Genomic DNA, 23,187 nt, shown 5'->3' with positions numbered 1-23,187 from the left:
AGAAGAACGAAGAGGAGCTGCAGCCATAAAACAGGTATGGGAAGGTTCGAGGAGAGGAGAATATAAAAGCTTTTTTTAAATGCCTTAGCGAACCTTAGAGTACAGCATAGCAGCAGTTGGCTGCCATTTTACTGGATTTGGGCAACTTGAATCCCCAAGAATTTGTAGCAAATTTGATTAGTTTAAAATCAATTTGCACATTTCCACTGTTCACGTTTCACTATAAACAACCACTTGAATAAAATGGGTTGTCCAGTACTTTTCAACAGTTTTTTCGTGGGCACAGAGTGGTGAATAAGTAGAAAAAAATCCATTCTCACCTACTTTAATATCAAATCCGTGAGGGTCTACGTCCTGGCGGCTCTGTGTCGATCAGCTTACTGAAAGGGCCATGATGCTGTGTCTAGTACTGCTACTCAAGTGAATGGGGAAAAGGTGCAATAACTACTGTCAAATGTATGTGAATGCCTAGTAAATAATGAAGGAGATTCACCACTTGCTAAAATAACTTGTCCCTTCAGTCCTCTGTTTGGCTGGAGTGCTCATAGTCAGACTCCTATCAATATTATACCGATCAAGCGCCCCAAGGTAATCTCATAGTCTTGGAAAAACCCTTTAAGATATGCAAAAAAAAATTAATAAAAAGAAAAATGTGGTATAAAGGAGAATATAAAATTGTATGCACTTAGTTTTATTGTCTATTTTCTGCTGCAGTTTAGTGTAGGAACATCATGTAAAATGATATAGGTGCATTATCCATTAAATTGTAAGTATTTACAGTGAATAAAAAAGGAAAATTACAGATTTGTTCACTGCATTGAATAAAGTTAACAGCAAGTTTTCTTCTTTACAGTTGTAAGAAACTTAAAGGGGCATTCTATTTTGGAAAATTCATTTTCATGCTAACTCCAGCAATCTGTCACTGATGTGTATTTGTAGAGCCATTGAAGAGAAATTTCAGTACTTTGTGGAGTCTGTTCTGAAGCCAGGAGCCTGGATTATTCATGTGCTGTGGCTTCCTCGACCTACAAACAATCATTTCTTCCTATGCATAATGATAAAGTAGAGCTGGCAATCATCAGCTGCTAGAGGTGGAATTGTAGCGCCCCGAGGGTTCGGCTGCTACAGGGGTATTGCACCTCAACCAGAGGTGTGATATTCCACTCCCAGGTAAGGATGGAGTGTGGACCAGGGCTCAGTTAGCTGCATACACACACATGCACACTCCCCATTTCCGGGGGACAGCTCGACGGTGCTCCCATTTATTGCAGGCACAACTGACCATGTCCCTGGCTGGAGTGGGGAGGGGGGAGAAAACCCTGTGATGTAGGAGCAGAAGGGGGCAGTTTCTGGAGCATAGGAAGGAGCTCATTGGGTGCAGGTCACCTGAGCTCAGACACAGAGGCAGATAAAAGGTGGGAGCCATCTTTAGTCAGTGGTCAGTTGAGAGAAGTAGTTCAGCCAGAGAGGGCTGACAGGGAGCTGTGGCTCAGCCTGAGCTCAGCTGCACGAGGCAGGTCTGGGGAGAAGGTCGGAGCCAGAGAAGAAGAGGAGAAGAAGGAAGGAAAGAGGAGAGACAGAGGAGTAGCAAGGCTCCAGAAACAAGAAGGCAGAAGGGACCCTAAGAGAGAGCAGAACGGACAGCAATCGTTGCAAACCCGCGTTATATCGGGTGAAGGGTCAGGTCGTGGAAGGGTACCAGATTCCCAAGTTGGTGGAGGTAAATTATCCCTCAGCCAAAAACCGGAGGTCGTGATCATCTATTGGTGCGACCCACTGCTACACCCGCTAGGAAGGCACCACATAGGGTCAGGGAAACTGGCGCCAAGTTTCACCAAGAGAAGGCCCGAGGCAGCTGGACAGAAGCGTGGTCACTGGTGGGGCACGAGAGGCTGGAGAAAGGATAGAAGGGGGTCCTGTGGTCCTGTGCCATACTCCTGAACTACCTGGGGGTTGATCGAGCCCCTCACCTGGTGGACGCAGCACGGCTTGGGCAGTCATTGCTGACAGAAGTGACTTGGATACCAACTGTGAGTAAAAGGCCTGAACTGCACCATTGGACTCTGTGTTATTTATGCTGCGCCTGCACCACCACCCTCAGCATCCTCTTACACTGCCCTGAGGCTATACTCTTCTCGTGGGGAGTTATCCTAACCCTGTGCTGCACACCAACACCAGCCTCAGTGGTCTGCCTTGCAGCGGCGGTCATCCTTGACCGCAATCCACGGGTGGCGTAGTCGGACATTCATAGCTCTAAAAATAGACTGCCACAGCATTTGGTCTGACCACCCTGAGCCACGGGATCGGGTTGCCACTACTACCCCCATCATCGCACTGAAGCCCGATTCCGGGTGCCCCACGGCCCAGGGGGCGAGTCAGAATGAGCCGCAGCTCATAAATATGTCAGACTCCTAACTTTACAGTGGACTCTTAGGCGGATCAGTTCAAGATGTAAGTTCTCTAAAACAACTGCACAAATACATATAAAAATATGGAAATGGCGCCCGTCCCAGAAGAACAGACGCCATAATGTGCGCGCCAAAAGACAACAGGAAGTCGCCTCCCATCGTGGGCCAGGTCCCAGAATGGCGCCAAAGAAGGAGCCCACCCCCAACAGCCATGAGAGCGGCTGTAGAGATGTCCATCAAGGTGAGGGGGCTGCCCCTGAGAGTGATTGTCAGCAGATTGCCCCAAGACCACCCCCAACAGGGGCGGAAAGAGAAGAAAACTGAGGGGCAGGGTGTGGTTTGGATCAGTCTCGCCAGACCACACCCGGAGATGGAGAGGAGCGTCAACTCCAGCACCCTGGCAAGCGGCCTGCTGCAGGCCGAGGCGTCACCGTACAGCCTCATGGAGCTGATGGCTCAGCTCCCCGCAGAAGACCCTGAGTTCCTGCGGACAGCGCAGGAGGAGCTGGACCAGAGGATGGTCCGAGCGCAGAGGGAAGTCATTGACGGATGGAGAGAGGAGATGGCCCGGCGGGTCGCGACCCGGCAGCAAGAGACGCTGCCAGCAGCCGGCAGCGCGCCTGCCCCCGAGGACAGAGAGAGAAGTCCGGAGGCCGAGAACAGCGCTGCCGTGGAGGCAGGTAAGGCAGACACCCCTGCCCCGGGTCCTGACGCCGTAGGCTTACCCCTGGATCCTGCCGCGGAGCCAGAAGTCCCGGGAGCCACTGCAGCTTCCACGCTCCCGCCGCCGGTACGTAGGCCCCAAGCCGCGAACACCACCGCTGAACCACGCCCCACGTCGTGCCCCCTGACCCCGGGTGCGGTCGGAAGTGGCCCACTCCAGGCCCGGTCGCAAGGCTTGACCACCCCAGGCGCCTCCGAACCACGTGCGCCCCCGGTCCCGAAGCCACCACCCTTCGGGGCCGACCTGTACAGACTGCTCACCGGGCCCGATGGAGAGCCGGTCCCTGTGCCAGAGGGATGGGTTCACCCCAGTCTGCGGAAAAACCTGCCCGCAAAGGCCGAGGCCCCGCTCGCTCCGCTCTTGCCCTTACCACCGCCAGTCGCCGTCTCTCAGCTCCCAGAGGAAGAGGTCCAGGTAGGATGGGACCAAACTGGGGAGGATGTGATGGGGTTTGCCCAGGAGACACGGATGGCCGCAGTCCGCAGGTGGGAGATCTGTGAACAGCTGGCGAAGGAAGAGCGGGCACGGCGCTGGAAAAGGGAGCAGCTGCAGGCCCGAAGCGCGGAGAAGACGTGCACCCGCCGAAACCCCCATGCAGCACGCGGTCCTAAAACAGCTGGGACCGTGGTGAAGTTCCACCAGGCGAAAGGGTGGGGGTTCATTCGGGACTCTGCCACCGCCACAGACATCCATGTTGACAGGAGGGATGTGGAGGGTCACCTGCCAGCGGGTCACCCGAAGCGGGAGTTGTTCTCGGGAGATCGGGTAATATACACCCGGCATCGAGGCCTAAAAGGATGGTATGCCCTTCATGTCCAGAGGATAAGAGAGGAGCAGCACCCCGAACCAGAACCCGAGTACCAAGAGGGCCTGGACGGGTCTGAAAATCAGTACGAGGGGGAGGGAGGAGCATCAGGAGGATACCATTACTAATGAGCAAGTGTGTACAAGGAACTGTTTTTGTTGCCCGCATTGGGACTGTTGCCCGTTCAAAATTAACCCCCAAGTCACCTGGCTGAGGACTGAGAGCAGCCATCCCTCTTCCCCACCTGGCTGAGGACTGAGAGCAGCCATTCCCCTTTCCCAACCGGCCGAGGACTGGGAGCGGCCAATCCCTGTAAATAGTTGCGCTTCTTAAGGCGCCCCCTATTGGTTTTATAAAAGTACTGCAACGTCTACCTCTGGACAAAGCGTCCCTCATGTTTGAAAGTTTGCTGAAGTTTTGCACTTAATAGAAAAATGGACACCTGGTCGCAAGTTGCACAGTGGCCAGTGAAGAAGAGAATTTAAATGTTTTACCTGAAAAGTTTTATATGCTGCTAAAAGAGTTACATAATAGTGAAAATCTTGTTGGTAAAAAAAAAAAAAAAAAGTTCCGGTGATATTAAAAATGCCTTACAATGTCATAGTAAAGAAAAGTGTTGGAAAAGAGAAGAGTTGCCTCCCATAAAGGGATGAATAATAATGGTTTATGGTTTTGTATATGGATACATAAAATTGCATGTTTTTGAATTGTCTTTTGCTTTGTTCCAGCCTGAGGACGTGCTGTGGTTTACCAGGGGGGAATGTAGCGCCCCGAGGGTTCGGTTGCTACAGGGGTATTGCACCTCAACCAGAGGTGTGATATTCCACTCCCAGGTAAGGATGGAGTGTGGACCAGGGCTCAGTTAGCTGCATACACACACATACACACTCCCCATTTCCGGGGGACAGCTCGACGGTGCTCCGATTTATTGCAGGCACAACTGACCATGTCCCTGGCTGGAGTGGGGAGGGGGGAGAGAACCCTGTGATGTAGGAGCAGACGGGAGTGGTTTCTGGAGCATAGGAAGGAGCTCATTGGGTGCAGGTCACCTGAGCTCAGACACAGAGGCAGATAAAAGGTGGGAGCCATCTTTAGTCAGTGGTCAGTTGAGAGAAGTAGTTCAGCCAGAGAGGGCTGACAGGGAGCTGTGGCTCAGCCTGAGCTCAGCTCCACGAGGCAGGCCTGGGGAGAAGGCCGGAGCCAGAGAGGAGAAGAGAAGAAAGAGAAGGAAGGAAAGAGGAGAGACAGAGGAGTAGCAAGGCTCCAGAAACAAGAAGGCAGAAGGGACCCTAAGAGAGAGCAGAACGGACAGCAATCGTTGCAAACCCGCGTTATATCGGGTGAAGGGTCAGGTCGTGGAAGGGTACCGGATTCCCAAGTTGGTGGAGGTAAATTATCCCTCAGCCAAAAACCGGAGGTCGTGATCATCTATTGGTGCGACCCCCTGCTACACCCGCTAGGAAGGCACCACATAGGGTCAGGGAAACTGGCGCCAAGTTTCACCAAGAGAAGGCCCGAGGCAGCTGGACAGAAGCGTGGTCACTGGTGGGGCAAGAGAGGCCGGAGAAAGTATAGAAGGGGGTCCTGTGCCATACTCCTGAACTACCTGGGGGTTGATCGAGCCCCTCACCTGGTGGACGCAGCACGGCTTGGGCAGTCATTGCTGACAGAAGTGACTTGGATACCAACTGTGAGTAAAAGGCCTGAACTGCACCATTGGACTCTGTGTTATTTATGCTGCGCCTGCACCACCACCCCCAGCATCCTCTTACACTGCCCCGAGGCTATACTCTTCCCGTGGGGATTTATCCTATCCCTGTGCTGCACACTAACACCAGCCTCAGCGGTCTGCCTTGCAGCGGCGGTCATCCTTGACCGCAATCCACGGGTGGCGTAGTCGGACATTCATAGCTCTAAAAATAGACTGCCACAGCATTTCGTCTGACCACCCTGAGCCACGGGATCGGGTTGCCACTACTACCCCCATCATCGCACTGAAGCCCGATTCCGGGTGCCACACGGCCCAGGGGGGGCGAGTCAGAATGAGCCGCAGCTCATAAATATGTCGGACTCCTAACTTTACAGTGGACTCTTAGCCGGATCAGTTCAAGATGTAAGTTCTCTAAAACGACTGCACAAATACATATAAGTGACAGACCACTGAAATTCGAGAGTTCAGCATAATGGACTTCACATGTTTCCTTTCAGGCATAATTTCCAACTGTCTGGCACACTCCCCAAAAACGTGTAGACCTCCTGGACTTCCGGCAGAGACAGCTCATTTCTCAGTCCCTGCCACAAGTGCTTGAAGCTTACCAGAAACTAGTAACCACAAGGGGCATTTTTATGGAAGGAAGACAGGCAAATAGGCACAAAGGGGTGAGAAATGTGGTATACAGAGGCGAGGATTAAATATTAGGGGTAGATGTAGAAAAGGGGAGTAGCTAAGTCCAAAAACAAGTGAATCCACCTCCTGGACACTTGCTTTCAAAGGTGAAAAAGTATGTTTTAAAGGGTTGATTCCATCATTAAAATGTATCACCTATCCAAAAAATAAGTGATGACTTTAGGATTGGTGGGGGTCTGACCAATGAGACACCTCCGATCTGGAGAATGATGTTCTTAAATCTCCCTCATAATGCAGAATAGATGATAACTTGCAGATTGGAGGGGGTCAGACCACTGGTTCTCCCACCGATCTGGAGAATAGGGCTCTGAAATGTCCCTTGGAAAGCAAGATAGGTAATTACTTGTGGATTGGTTGGTGTTGTAACCCTGATCAGGAGAATGGTGCCTTCAAACGTCCATGAGAATGCAGAATAGGTGATAATTTGTGGATTGGTGGTGGAGGGGGGTATTCCCATCAATCTGGAGAATCAGGCTCTGAAATAACTCTTGGAATGCAGGATAGGTGAAAACATGTGGATTGGTTGGTGGTCTAAACCTGATTTGGAGAATGGGTCTCTCAAATGTCTGTCAGAATGCAGAATAGGTCAAAATTTTCGAATTAGTGCTCGAGGGGTGGTTATCCCATCAATCTGGAGAATCAGACTATGAAATGACTCTCAGAATGCAGGATAGGCAATAACTGGTGGACTGGTGGAGGTCCATCCTCTGGAACACCCACTCATCCCAAGAACGTGACTGTGTAATGCCCCTTGGAGTTTACCACTGGCCGCTGATGCGTGTCACCACTCTATTTCATTTCTATGGGACTGGATATAGCTGATAGGACCTTCACTGATCTATAAGTTATCACCTATCTTTTGACTCTATCTACTGGTTAGTTGTAACTAGTCTGTCCAAACAGGAAAATGTCAGCAACAGTTTATTGGTAATACAAACAGCCCTTAATTAGAAGGCACAAAAAATCCTAATACAACTGCAAAAAAATGCAGAATTTTTTATATATATATATATATATATATATATATATATATATATATATATATATACAGTGCCTACAAGTAGTATTCAACCCCCTGCAGATTTAGCTGGTTGACACATGCGGAATTAACTTGGCATTGTGACATTTGTACTGTAGATCAGCCTGGAAGTGGGAAATGCACTGCAGCAAATTTTTTTTTTTATTATTTATTTTTTTTTTTTTTAAAACATTAAAAGTTAATTCAGAGTGTCATTTATTATTCAACCCCTCAAACCACAAGAATTCTGTTTGGTCCCCCAAAAGTATTAAGAAGTAGTTCAGGCACCAAGAATAATGAGCTTCACATGTGTGGATTAAAGATCTCTTTTGCCAGCCTTTTCTGACTATTTAAGACCCTCCCCAAACTTGTGAACAGCACTCAGACATGGTCAACATGGGAAAGACAAAGGAGCATTCCAAGGCCATCAGAGACAAGATCGTGGAGGGTCACAAGGCTGGCAAGGGGTACAAAACCCTTTCCAAGGAGTTGGGCCTACCTGTCTCCACTGTTGGGAGTATCATCCGTAAGTGGAAGGCTTATGGAACTACTGTTAGCCTTCCACGGCCAGGACAGCCTTTGAAAGTGTCCTCCCGTGCCGAGGCCAGGCTTGTCCGAAGAGTCAAGGCTAACCCAAGGACAACAAGGAAGGAGCTCCGGGAAGATCTCATGGCAGTGGGGACATTGGTTTCAGTCAATACCATAAGTAACGTACTCCACCGCAATGGTCTCCGTTCCAGACGAGCCCGTAAGGTACCTTTACTTTCAAAGCATCATGTCAAGGCTCGTCTACAGTTTGCTCATGATCACTTGGAGGACTCTGAGACAGACTGGTTCAAGGTTCTATGGTCTGATGAGACCAAGATCGAGATCTTTGGTGCCAACCACACACGTGACGTTTGGAGACTGGATGGCACTGCATACGACCCCAAGAATACCATCCCTACAGTCAAGCATGGTGGTGGCAGCATCATGCTGTGGGGCTGTTTCTCTGCCAAGGGGCCAGGCCATCTGGTCCGCATCCATGGGAAGATGGATAGCACGGCCTACCTGGAGATTTTGGCCAAGAACCTCCGCTCCTCCATCAAGGATCTTAAGATGGGTCGTAATTTCATCTTCCAACAAGACAACGACCCAAAGCACACAGCCAAGAAAACCAAGGCCTGGTTCAAGAGGGAAAAAGTCAAGGTGTTGGAGTGGCCTAGTCAGTCTCCTGACCTTAACCCAATTGAAAACTTGTGGAAGGAGCTCAAGAATAAAGTCCACATGAGACACCCAAAGAACCTAGATAACTTGGAGAAGATCTGCATGGAGGAGTGGGCCAAGATAACTCCACAGACCTGTGCCGGCCTGATCAGGTCTTATAAAAGTTGATTATTAGCTGTAATTGCAAACAAGGGTTATTCCACAAAATATTAAACATAGGGGTTGTATAATAATTGACCCACACTTTTATGTTTAAAATTTAATAAAATTCAACTGAGCAACATAACTTTTTGGTTTGTAAGATTTATGCTTCTGTTCATAAAACCTACTCTCGTTTGCAGTTTGAAGGCTCTAACTTATTTGCATCTTATCAAACCAGCTAAATCTGCAGGGGGTTGAATACTACTTGTAGGCACTGTATATACATTACTTCAACTTTGATATACAGTAAGGTTTTTAATATAGGCAGTATAGGTACCGTCCCAATTTAGGGTCACCTTGCCGCTGGTGGGACGGCTTGTATACTTTTTTTGATCAAAAATAGTTCACTAAGTACCCTATATTTATTATGCAACTTTGCTTTACATTTATATATAATGATGGTAGGGTATGAGATATATTTTTGTCTTTTGTAGGTTTTGCTTCTTTTTACTAGTGTGAACATGCTCCTATTTCTTGCATGTCTACCATCTTAGACCTCAGTTCACATTGCTTGGTTTTTTGTCTTGTTTGCATTCTGTGCAATTTAAGGGTGTGGCATCCCCTTTGTTGAGCTGATTAGTATATATGTAGCTTACCACGGCCTAGGTGGTCTGGAGTTGGGACCCGGTCCTATTTGTCTACCCTTTTATATGCATTACTTCAACTTTGATATACAGTAAGGTTTTTAATATAGGCAGTATAGGTACCGTCCCAATTTAGGGTCACCTTGCCGCTGGTGGGACGGCTTGTATACTTTTTTTGATCAAAAATAGTTCACTAAGTACCCTATATTTATTATGCAACTTTGCTTTACATTTATATATAATGATGGTAGGGTATGAGATATATTTTTGTCTTTTGTAGGTTTTGCTTCTTTTTGCTAGTGTGAACATGCTCCTATTTCTTGCATGTCTACCATCTTAGACCTCAGTTCACATTGCTTGGTTTTTTGTCTTGTTTGCATTCTGTGCAATTTAAGGGTGTGGCATCCCCTTTGTTGAGCTGATTAGTATATATGTAGCTTACCACGGGCCTAGGTGGTCTGGAGTTGGGACCCGGTCCTATTTGTCTACCCTTTTATATGCATTACTTCAACTTTGATATACAGTAAGGTTTTTAATATAGGCAGTATAGGTACCGTCCCAATTTAGGGTCACCTTGCCGCTGGTGGGACGGCTTGTATACTTTTTTTGATCAAAAATAGTTCACTAAGTACCCTATATTTATTATGCAACTTTGCTTTACATTTATATATAATGATGGTAGGGTATGAGATATATTTTTGTCTTTTGTAGGTTTTGCTTCTTTTTGCTAGTGTGAACATGCTCCTATTTCTTGCATGTCTACCATCTTAGACCTCAGTTCACATTGCTTGGTTTTTTGTCTTGTTTGCATTCTGTGCAATTTAAGGGTGTGGCATCCCCTTTGTTGAGCTGATTAGTATATATGTAGCTTACCACGGGCCTAGGTGGTCTGGAGTTGGGACCCGGTCCTATTTGTCTACCCTTTTATATGCATTACTTCAACTTTGATATACAGTAAGGTTTTTAATATAGGCAGTATAGGTACCGTCCCAATTTAGGGTCACCTTGCCGCTGGTGGGACGGCTTGTATACTTTTTTTGATCAAAAATAGTTCACTAAGTACCCTATATTTATTATGCAACTTTGCTTTACATTTATATATAATGATGGTAGGGTATGAGATATATTTTTGTCTTTTGTAGGTTTTGCTTCTTTTTGCTAGTGTGAACATGCTCCTATTTCTTGCATGTCTACCATCTTAGACCTCAGTTCACATTGCTTGGTTTTTTGTCTTGTTTGCATTCTGTGCAATTTAAGGGTGTGGCATCCCCTTTGTTGAGCTGATTAGTATATATGTAGCTTACCACGGGCCTAGGTGGTCTGGAGTTGGGACCCGGTCCTATTTGTCTACCCTTTTATATGCATTACTTCAACTTTGATATACAGTAAGGTTTTTAATATAGGCAGTATAGGTACCGTCCCAATTTAGGGTCACCTTGCCGCTGGTGGGACGGCTTGTATACTTTTTTTGATCAAAAATAGTTCACTAAGTACCCTATATTTATTATGCAACTTTGCTTTACATTTATATATAATGATGGTAGGGTATGAGATATATTTTTGTCTTTTGTAGGTTTTGCTTCTTTTTGCTAGTGTGAACATGCTCCTATTTCTTGCATGTCTACCATCTTAGACCTCAGTTCACATTGCTTGGTTTTTTGTCTTGTTTGCATTCTGTGCAATTTAAGGGTGTGGCATCCCCTTTGTTGAGCTGATTAGTATATATGTAGCTTACCACGGGCCTAGGTGGTCTGGAGTTGGGACCCGGTCCTATTTGTCTACCCTTTTATATGCATTACTTCAACTTTGATATACAGTAAGGTTTTTAATATAGGCAGTATAGGTACCGTCCCAATTTAGGGTCACCTTGCCGCTGGTGGGACGGCTTGTATACTTTTTTTGATCAAAAATAGTTCACTAAGTACCCTATATTTATTATGCAACTTTGCTTTACATTTATATATAATGATGGTAGGGTATGAGATATATTTTTGTCTTTTGTAGGTTTTACTGTATATATATATATATAAAATCTTAAAAACCCGAGAGGGAAATGTGAGCAGAAATGTCAAATTGTTTAAAATAATGGTAGAATGGCGCTATGACAAATGATTCCACAAATACTAACATGCTAATTGAATTACACATACCAATTAGTCTATGCTAATTTCCTCTCCGATTGAATATGCTATCTGACAATTCAATTACTGGCGCAATAAACAGAAAGGTGACTTCTGCCTTTCAGCCATTTGGCCCAAACTAACAACTTGGCCTCGATCATGATGGTTTAAAGAACGGGAATGGTGCAGCTTCAGCATAAAATTTGATGGCCCTTTATCTGCATGAGTGCGACCCCCGCTTATACTGGATCTCGTTTCATTTAATGAGTCAGATATTTGGATGCGATAAAAATAATGTATATAATAAAAAAATAATGCAAAAATGTTGATTTTATTTCTCTTCACAATTTTACAGAATAGATGTTGGGTTGGTGGATCGGCATTACACAGAGCTAGTTGAAACGCAGTACACAGCCAGGAGGACTGTACATGCTCCGTAGAAATTCTGTACACCATGTCAACGCCATATTCATGAGACTCAAGTATTATACAGATGTAGAAGTTTTCAAAGTGATCCTTCAGCGAGCCAACTGTGCACCTATCTCAGATGCATGCTGTCGGGAACACAGAGATGCCTATGCATGCGCCGCTCACAATTTTCATTTGTTTGGAAGTTTCAAAAATTGCCAAGAAAGCTTGCAAGCAATGCTCAGCACATTTTTGGAAATTCTACAGAAATTAATAGTGGTGACAATAGTGTGAAACATAGGTGCAGGGTCGGACTGGGACTTTAATTCAGCCCTGGCATTTGCGAGCACAAAGGCCCACTTGCTATGGAGTGAATGTGATATATGTTCGTCGATTTTTGTGGATCGCTTGAGATATATATCACATTTACAGAATACAAACTGCTGTGAAGCCGGAATAACACTATTTGGAATTTAAAGGGAACCTGTCAGGTCAGATAACTCTATTGCCCGAAGTAGAGGCCCACAGCTGGCACCAGCCCATCTGGCATTTGCCAGAATTGCCAGATGGCCAGTCCGGCCCTGCATAGGTGTGACCTTCTCTATACAGTCATGGCCAAAAGTTTTGATAATGACACCAAAATTAAATTTTCCCATGATCTGCTGGCCTCTGGTTTTTATTAGTGTTTGCAATCATATTATGAGTACCAATAGGTTATATTGACAGTTAGAATGAGTTAATGCAGCAAGTCAATATTTGCAGTGTTGCTCCTTCTTCTTCAAGACCTCTGTAATTCTCCCTGGCATGCTCTCAATCAACTTTTGGACCAAATCCTGACTGATAGCAGTCCATTCTTGCATAATCAATGCTTGCATTTTGCCAGAATTTGTTGGTTTTTGTTTGTCCATCCGTCTCTTGATGATTGACCACAAGTTCTCAATGGGATTAAGATCTGGGGAGTTTCCAGGCCATGGACCCAAAATCTCTATGTTTTGTTCCACGAGCCATTTAGTTATCACCTTTGCTTTATGGCAAGGTGCTCCATCATGCTGGAAAAGGCATTGTTGGGCGCCAAACTGCTCTTGGACGGTTGGGAGAAGTTGCTCTTGGAGGACATTCTGGTACCATTCTTTATTCATGGCTGTGTTTTTAGGCAAGACTGTGAGTGAGCCGATTCCCTTGGCTGAGAAGCAACCCCACACATGAATGGTTTCAGGATGCTTTACAGTTGGCATGAGACAAGACTGGTGGTAGCGCTTACCTCTTCTTCTCCGAATAAGCTGTTTTCCAGATGTCCCAAACAATCGAAAAGGGGATTCATCAGAGAAAATGACTTTGCCGCAGTCCTCAGCAGTCCACTCCCTGTACCTTTTGCAGAATATCAGTCAGTCCCTGATGTTTTTTCTGGAGAGAAGTGGCTTCTTTGCTGCCCTCCTTGAAACCAGCCCTTGCTCAAAGAGTCTCCACCTCACAGTGCGTGCAGAAGCACTCACACCAGCCTGCTGCCATTCCTGAGCAAGCTCGGCACTGCTGGTAGTCCGATCCCACAGCTGAAACAGTTTTAAGATACGGTCCTGCGCTTGCTGGTCTTTCTTGAGCGCCCTGGAGCCTTTTTGACAACAATGGAAGCTCTCTCCTTGAAGTTCTTGATGATGCGATAGATTGTTGACTGAGGTGCAATCTTTGTAGCTGCGATACTCTTCCCTGTTAGGCCATTTTTGTGCAGTGCAATGATGGCTGCACGTGTTTCTTTAGAGATAACCATGGTTAACTGAAGAGAAACAATGATACCAAGAACCAGCCTCCTTTTAAAGTGTCCAGTGATGTCATTCTTACTTAATCATGACTGATTGATCGCCAGCCCTGTCCTCATCAACACCCACACCTGTGTTAATGGATCAATCACTAAAACGATGTTAGCTGCTTCTTTTAAGGCAGGACTGCAATGATGTTGAAATGTGTTTTGGGGGTTAAAGTTCATTTTCTGGGCAAATATTGACTTTGCAAGTACAGTAATTGCTGTTAAGCTGATCACTCTTTGAGATTCAGGAGTATATGCAAATTGCCATTACAAAAAATGAAGCAGTAAAGTTTGGAAAAATTACTATTTGTCTCATTCTCAATACTTTTGGCCATGACTGTAGATAAGAACAACCCATAAACTCCTGGCAATTTTTCAGTTTTGCACCTTCATTTCTCCCTCTCTTTCTTCTAAGAGCATTGGTTCCATTGTCACAGCAGTATGGCGACTTGTTTTATTGCAGGACGAGTTGGAGATTGAGTAACACCATTCACTTTACCGTATGGTGTATTGAAAAATGTAAAAAGAAAATCCAAATGATAGAATGCAATTTTGCCATTATTTTTTCGGTTTTGTCTTTCCATCTTTCAGTGTACGGCATAAATAACTGACCAACGTGATTTTTAACGATTATGGTGATACCAAACTTGTATAGTTTCTTTTATATTTTACGTTTTGCTTTAAAAATACAGAAGTTTATAAACATAAATTTTTGGGGGGAGTTTTCTGAGAACCATTTTTTTGTAGCTGTGTGAGGGCTTGTTTTTCAGCTGGCAAAAACGTGTTTTTATTGTAGGGGAGCACCATGGCTCAGTGGTTAGCACTATGTCCTTGCAGCAATGGGATCTCTGGTTCGAATCCCACCAAGGACAACATCTGCAAAGAGTTTGCATGTTCTCCCCGTGCTTGTGTGGGTTTCCTCCAGGTTCTCCAGTTTCCTCCCACACTCCAAAGACATACTGATAGGAATGTAGATTGTGAGTCCCAATGGGGACAGCGATGATGATGTATGTAAAGTTCTATGGAATTAATGGCACTAAATACAGTAAGTGATCAAAAAAAAAAAAAATAGGTACTATTTTGGGGTGCACATGACTTTAATAATGCTTTTTATTCCATTTTTTGAGGGGAAGAAAAGTTGACCAAAAAACGCATTTCTGGCTTTTTGATTTTTATGATCCTTTAAAACATTTACCATATGGGTTAAATAATTTTATATTTTGAAATATTGGACTTTTACAGATGCAGAGATATTTATTTTGCATTTTCTTATTTTGGGGAATAGGAAAAGAGGGGTGCGCTAAACTTTTGTTTAAAAAATGTTAAAACTTTTTTCACATTTTTATAGTCCCCTACAGGGGACTCAAACCTGCATTCATTTGCAGTATATTTTCAGCTTACACATTTCCTATGAGATTCATAGGAGTACCACAATGGCAGTGACAGGGGCCTGAGCAAGGCCCTAGCTGCCATGTTGACCCACCGGCAAACAATAATTGTGTTGCGGGGATAAGTCAATGGGTAGATAACTCAGCTCCAGAATCCGAGCACTTAAATGCCGCTATCAGAGATATAAGTGGTTACAAAGAAGCTTGGAGCTAGCTCGATAATGAATAACACAGCATCTACTGTATTGCATATGAAGCAGCATCCACCGCAAGGTGTGAGCAGGAGTTAAGGAGCTTGCTCTGGTGATTAGTGGACTTATGTCAACTTCAAACTATTAACTATGTTATGTTTTTGTTTTTTGCTACAATCACAAGATAAATCACTTGATATGACCTACTTTGAAGAATACTGTGGCTATGAGATAATCTGTCAGGTGATGTTTATGCTATAAGTGTCTATGTGACCGCCCAGTGGTTGTGATGTGAATTGCAGCCTGTTGATGGCTTGTACAGCTTATTACAATATTGTATAATAAATGTGCAGAAAGGTAATGAGCGAGACATCTGTAATATATATTTATTAGTGTTGTCCCTTTATGACATTATTCTACGTACAGTATGGTTACGTTACTAAGAAACACAGACTTGGACTGAATTTCGTTGAACCATTCAGATGGACCTGGCCAATTATTCAAAGTCAAATAAGCAAATAAACCTCACATTGCTAGTGTCACAGCATGAAGTAGGTTAATGCAGATTGCTGCTGGGAATCTAATGTACTGCCGTTAGGGTATTCAGTACAGTGTCTTTCACCTACATTACTCATGGTGGAGATTTCTGCATTTGTGTCTCTTGTTGAAACACACAAAAAAAAATGTTCCATTCTAACACTGGAAGAATGTAGATTTTTTAAAAAAACATTTTTTTGCTTTATTACTATTCAAGTCCAGACCAAAATGACATCAATGGGAAGGTTAACCTGGCTACAACATCCATCTTAATGATAACTAGTATCCTAGAGTTTGCAAAACTGTATTTGATTGCTGAACCACTCGTAATTTCTTCTTACCGGGAAAGATATGCACAAGAGTGTGGGGAGGTAAGCGGTTGGTTTTTTATGGAGGGTTCTGGGGCAGTCAAATGGATCACTGTGGCTTTAATAATGGAGATATGTTAATAGTATTAAAAATAATATTTAATAATGATATTTAATAATAATATATTAAAATAAAAAAATTATAATGGAAACTTTGTTTTTGGCTTGGCAGATCGATAGACTGGCTCTCGCAACATCAACAGGACCTTGCACCAGGAAGTGATGGCAACTGCACAAGATCTCGAGCGGAAGAGGAGCAGGTCACAAAGAAGTATGACCTATCAGTCACAGACAGGAGGATGATGGCTGGAAGAGAAAGAGGCAGAAGAAGCCGGAGAGCTGTAAATGGAGGCCATGCTCCTGTACTTGCGAGCTCACTACCGTAAACATTCGTTGATCGATTCATACAAAATGGAGGCAAGGATTTTTAATACAAAGGTATGGACATCATCAACATTTCAGATGCTTCACAGAGATGTCGCTAGTTTAGGGTCTAAAATTCTGATGGCAAGTTCCCGGTAATGGTCTGGTAATAGGGGCTTTGTGGCTGTACTGGAGATATTAGGGCAGGTGGTGTGGACTTTGTGGAACGTAGTAAGAGTTGGGTGGCTCACAGTGGATTAACTTGAAATTTGTTGACCCAAATTCAAAATCTCCAACAGTTCTCACAACTAATATGGGTCTTAAGTAGTTTTCAACTTCTCGAATGGGGCTAAAGGGACCTTTTTGAGCAACCCTAAAGATTCAGAGCTTGGGTGCGATTGTAAGTCTTGTACCTATCGTAGTTATGCCACTGGTTACCGATGATGGAGTCAGTGTTAATGGAAATGGGAGCTTTGTGACTGATGTGAGGCTTATCATTCTCTGGGGTCTGGAGAGATCTCAAAGAATAATAATCCGCATCTAGTTCACAATCAGTAGATTTGATGGTAATTGAATCCCCGGGCCAAATTAGAGCAAACTGCCGAATTTGAGTTTCAACAGATTTGCTCATCATTACCACCTTGACATCTCTTATTGTTACACTTCTGTTTGTGTCATCTAACATAGGAATGAGTGAAAGACTCCCGTCTCATCTCACTCTAAGCCTTTATATATTTTATAAAAGTGTATTCATGGGAAATAAGACTAGAAGCCATGACTGACAACTGGATCATTGTTGGACTGTACATTTGTGATCACTCGGTAGGTTCTCTTCAGTGATTAGATCGCAGAGAAGCACAATTATAACGGAAGCGCAAGAGCAGATGGAAGAGATGTGTCACTGCACGGGATTCTTCTCATTCATTTTCCATCCACACAGACATAAAGTTTAGGCAGCCTGGCGACATTGATAATAATAAGACGGCGAACTGCAGTAGGTGACACACTATCAGATCCTGACACGTTCCTCCTAAATTATCCACACAGTGAGATAACTGCTCATTGTACAACACAATGCGGCAAAACAAGGCCCCTAACTCCAGAGAGCAGAAATGTCTTGTCCTTCATGAAAAACCCAAAGAAGCTTGACAGAAAGAAATATCAAAAAATAAAGAAAAGAAATGCTTGCATTGGCTAATATTAATACTATATAACATTACTATTAGAGATGTCAGAAATGATTTGTAGGACTCTGATCCAGTGGCCAAGCCAGTAGCCCACGGCCACCATATTGAAACCCTGCAAAACACCTCCTCCCTATCGGCATCATGGATCCTCATTTCATTTGTAGTCCGGAGTCAATGTCATTGTTGAAGTTGGATGAAAGCATAGCGTTGTGGCAGGGCTACAAATCAAAGGAGGAGCTGAGGAAGACGGCAGGTAGGAGGCATTTTGCAGGGTTTAAATATGATAGCCATGGACTACTGACCTGGCCACTGGACCAACGTCTTACGAATTAACTTTATCTAATTTTGAATTGCTATAGTTGGTGCAAATCGATTGACAGGATCGAGTCCACCGGCCACATCAATGATTTGTGCGAGAGCCCTGAATACTTCTACCTGTTGGCATCCATGACTTTACTTTTGATCAGCCTGGTGTGACGTTACATGAGCGATGATTTCATGTCAAACCAACAGGTAGAAGGCAGGTCTCAGGGCTTCTGTCCAGCAGATACAGAATACCGAGATAGTCGATGGACCGGGTCCTGGGAATCAATTTACACCAACTCTACTAAATACTATAAATAATACATTGCACTTAACAGTATATAAAAGCAGTTATGGTAATTCAAAAACTATATGTAATAAATATATAAAAGCTGATAAGTTTTAGACATATTGTATATTATATTGGCCTGCAAGGCAACCGGCAGCAGCAGGAGCCCTTCTCCCCATTGCTCTGACCAGACATGCTAAGATTTACCCAACTTTCCACAAGAAGTTTTGCTTCCAAAAATTGTTTAAAGACTACCATGCACATTGAATGGAGGTTGGCCTCAATTTTGGAGGGACCAGTCGAACACCTGATATTTGTCAGTATTTCATATTTATTGGTTATACTGCAAACAGGGACAACCAGGATCCAGCTGCATCAAGACCTTCATACAGCTGGATCCTGGTTGTCCTTGTTTGAAAGAATCCCACCCCGCAGCCTGGACCCCTTTGACCTATAAGCATGATGAAGGGTCTTCACCCTAAACGTTAACGTGATACTATTATTACCGACGTGAAATGGATACGAAATACTGACAATAAATCCTATTTGAAGCATCTCCAAGTACCTTTAGAGGTGCAGTTCCCTCACTTTGTCTACTGAACATCTGATATGTATGAGGGCCTTTCGACTGTTCTCTAATAGATGATGTCGGGGAGGAGAACAGTCGGGCAGTTCGAAATTCAACCACTGATGGCTTTGTTTTTAGGGGAGATAAAAGGCATTTGGTTGTGACTTTCTACTTTTTCTCCATTGAAAATGTGCCGAACACTCGAACATCTATTTATAATGGAAACCACAACGCAATGCCAGACCTCATCGGATTTAATGGCGGGGGCTGTAGGGCTCCATCAAAGTGTCTGTCATCTGACAGATAACGCCTCTGATTAAAATGGGAGGAGAGTGTCAAGTTCCCAGAATATAGGCAGCATTTTTCTATTACAAATTTAAGGGGAAAATTTATTTTTTCATGTGTGTTGAGTACAAGGGTGCAAGGTCATCTGTCATTTCAATATCATCATAAACAGGATTAGTAGAAAAGATAGAGGCAAATAGCATAGAATCAAATATAAGACAATAGATAATAGGAGCAGCTCCTCTTCCTCTCTTTGCACAGCAACCAGGCAAAAACCAGAGCATACTCGCTAAATCTCCCATCGAAGTTGATAAGACATTTTCTAAGTTCCCGTCGTAATAGAAAATTCAATAAATGCTGTTGTACCACCTCAGGCAAGATATATATGGACAAATATACAATGAAAGCATTAAATCCGGTTACATTGCCTTTATACGTCACTCAGTTCAGGCCTCACCACATAAGCCTGCCTTTGTTACGTTTGTCACTTTCCTTTTATCTTCCTTACAGTCCTCGAAATGCATGTCCAATTGTGCATCCTCATGTTAAATGCTTCGGCAATGTGTAAATGGCAGCTCATTGCAAGAACGGGCCAGTATCTAATTTTCTCTATCTCTGAGGACGTAAACAAATGGAAGAAAACACTCCACAGCTCAATTCTCACCACCCGAACACCATCCTTACTTCTACTCCATTCACGTCATTTTCTGGGTTGGTAATAATTAGGAGCCTTTTCTGCTTTTTTGTTAAATTGTTTTTTGCTACCCTTAAAGGGATGGTACGAAGGCAGAATAATTTTCATTCTAAAATGCTAGCTATTTAATGCCATAATCAAAACTATTTTCTAATATACTTACACTAAAAATTCCCTATCTTTTTCTAACTACACTATCTAACTGCTTTTCTATTTTTTTCCCTACTTCCTTTTCAATGAGGCTTGGTTTGAGAATGCCTGATGCATGCTGGGGTACTCAAACGAGTCATCAGGGGGTAAGAGGCTGCAGTCACTGCCGCAGCCTATGCCTCCTCCCTGAAAGGAAGCGTCATCAGCAATGCTCTTTTCAGGAGCTGGGCTGGTCCCTGCCTGCTGTGCGATGTGCACAGTGACAGCGCGCTCTCTGTTGCTGGCTCAAATCAGCAGTAACGAGCAGGCAGGAGAGCACATTGTTAGAATACCCGGCATGCAGAGACCAGTGATGTCACTTGCAAAGTCGGCTCTAGTATCTGCACACTGAGTATTCTGACTATGCGGTCTCCTGCCAGCTTCTTACGGCTGATCTGAGCTGACAACAGAAAGCACACAGCCATTGTGCACATCGAGCAGTACACATCTAGCAGGGACAACGCCCAGCCCCTGAAATGAGCGTCACTACCCCGGCTGTGGCAGTGACCGCAGCCTCTGCCCACTGATGACACTTTAAGTATCCCAGCATGCATTGGGATTCCCAAACTAACACAAAGGAAGTGGGGAGGGGAATAGAAAAGCAGATAGTTTAGTGAAGAAAGGATAGGGAATTTTTAATGCAAGTATATTAGAAAATAGTTTATATTATGGCACTAAATAGATAGGAATTTACAATGAAAACTACTTTGGTCTTCTGACCACCCCTTTAAATGAGTTTTAAACCTACATCTATAGGGGTCATTCAAAGGTGACCAATGTTTTTATAATAATAAAAATGAAAACATTTATTAAACAGTTTCCATTAGCTAAAATTCCATTACTGCCCGAATGGAAGAGCTTAGTAGTTATTTAATAAACTGTAACACATTATCAAAGAGCACTTCCCCCATCCTGTAAGCAACAGTGCATCCCTGGTCCTGCCATCCGCCTCTGTCCTATCCAATTCTATTTTTCCTGTCCTGCAAAACCAGACCCCTTTTCCCTCTTGCACATTTAGGTCTAGAGATGCAGCCTCCGGTGACCACATGTCACAACTCCTACACTTCCAAGATCACGTGACCAGACCACTCCTCCATCTGAAAACTCAATTCATTTGTACTTTATTTTTAATTCTGTTATTGTGTTTGTGTGCTTTTAGGCAATCCTTTAATAAAAATAACCCAATTAGTTATTGTACCTGGAGATTTGTGAAATAAGATTGCACGTCCCTCAATAACCCCTTTTTAAGCACTCTACAGTCATTATTTTTTGTAAATGTGAATAAGCACCTAACAGAATATAATAGAATGTAATAAACTGTCAAACCATTGGGCTGAAGAGTGCTCCTTATATATCTTTTACCAAGATTGCTTCCTTTCCTGAAACAAACTTGTAGTAGCTCTCGAGGCAGTATAATACAGGCACTGTAGGAAAAACTGTGCCACTAAGAAAAAAAACATCACTGCTTTCTCTTCTTTTATGTATGAGCCATGAAAATGCTGCTTGTGTTTACAGACAGAAAAAAAAGTGCAGACATAGTAACTAGTGATGAGCAAGCGTGCTCCTTTAAGCCTTTAACCGAGCATGCTCCGGTGCTTACCGAGTATCTTCGGCGTGCTCGTATATTATTTTCGAGTCCCTGCGTCTGCATGATTCATGGCTGTAAGAAAGCCTGAACACATGTGAGGATTCCCTAACAAATAGGCAATCCCTGCATGTGTTGAGGCTGTGTAACAGCCATAAATCATGCAGACGCAGGGACTCGAACATAATATACTAGCACGCCGAAGATACTCGGTAAACACCCGAGCATGCTGAATTAAAGGGTTAAACAAGCATGCTCGCTCATCACTAATAGTAATGTGATTTCCCTGCAGCAGCTCTTTCTCCAGTTGATCATGTCATGCAACTTCTTTAAAGGGGGTTTACCATACAGAGTCTATATCCTATCCATAGGAAGGGTGATAAATCTTTTATTGTCTATGGTCTAACCATTGGGACCTTCACTGATCATGAGGCTCCCAAAGTCCCCTTTAGGAATAAAATGGTAGTAAGCATGTGCGACCACTGCTTTATTGAATGTCTCTAGGGGTTGTGGTCACACATGCTCACTACCTCTCCATTTGGACAAGGGACTATTATTGAGGGTCTAAGCAGCAGGCCAGACCTCTAGAGATCATATATTTATCATCTCTCTTGGGTTTTACAGGAATACATGCTCAGTATAGGCCATCGGTTTGACACTTGGGAACCTAATTTAGGAGAAAGGTGCTAAACTGTGTCTGTGAAGAGGGCATCATGGACCATTTGTTTGTCCCCCAAGATCACTGATTACTAGAGATGAGCGAACCAGAACTTAAAATCTCGGCGTCCATATTGGACAGCTAGTGTCCGGTGTTAAACACCAAATATGGACTTCTCCCAGAAGTCCGTTGGAATATTAGGAGTTCCACGGAAAGTCTGCTGCAGAGAGAGATTTTCCAGCTCACAAGTTCAGGTTCCCCATTGTTTTCAATGGAGCTTAGGTTCTGGTTCAAGTTCAGGTACCGTTCTGATACTCAAGCCGAATTTTGGAATAAAGTTTAGGTCGGGTGCCAGAACCTGAACTTCCACAGTTCCACTCATTCCTACTGATTACAACTAAGAATGGACAGTCAATTTTTATTCATTGAAAACCCCTTTAATGACATCATTTGTCCCTTTAAATGAACTCACCCAAGTATGATCTATTACTTCTGCTGTGCTGGAGGAAAAGTACATGTTTTGTATTTGTATAAACACCTAACTTTTGCTGTTCTGTAAAGGTTTGTATGGATTTTATTCCGCTGTGATACAACTCCGAGGATCACAGCGTGTCCCGCTCTTACCTGGAATGGTAAATAACCAAATGGATAAATGCTCTATATCAGTAACTGACTTTTTTTTCCCTTTTCCAAATATTTAGCAGTAAAGAAATCCATAGTGGTCTCGAGGACGATCGTTACGCTACGGCTGAGATTTTTATCCAAAGGGTTTGTTTTTATTCTTAAGCTTTCTTTTTGTAAATTCTTCGTTTAAACCTTACACAAAGAACAAGGAACAGTTTTTAATTTTTTTATGTTTTTTATTTTATTCATTCTTTTTTTCTGTGAAAGGTTTTCTTC

The 23,187-nt window shown here is 43.8% G+C and overlaps 1 protein-coding gene across 1 annotated transcript in view; it reads right to left on the bottom strand.

The window, feature by feature from the left end:
* The window catches only part of ZNF804B (zinc finger protein 804B), a 633,228-nt gene that overhangs the window by 264,204 nt on the left and 345,837 nt on the right, over nt 1–23,187 (bottom strand). The gene's annotated exons all lie outside the window — the stretch shown is intronic.

Source organism: Phyllobates terribilis, unplaced genomic scaffold (genome assembly GCF_046119375.1).
Source record: "Phyllobates terribilis strain yellow unplaced genomic scaffold, ASM4611937v1 Scaffold_4__5_contigs__length_816908805, whole genome shotgun sequence".
In the NCBI taxonomy this organism is placed as follows: Eukaryota; Metazoa; Chordata; class Amphibia; order Anura; family Dendrobatidae; genus Phyllobates; species Phyllobates terribilis.
This window is presented reverse-complemented; position numbering and strand designations above follow the sequence as displayed.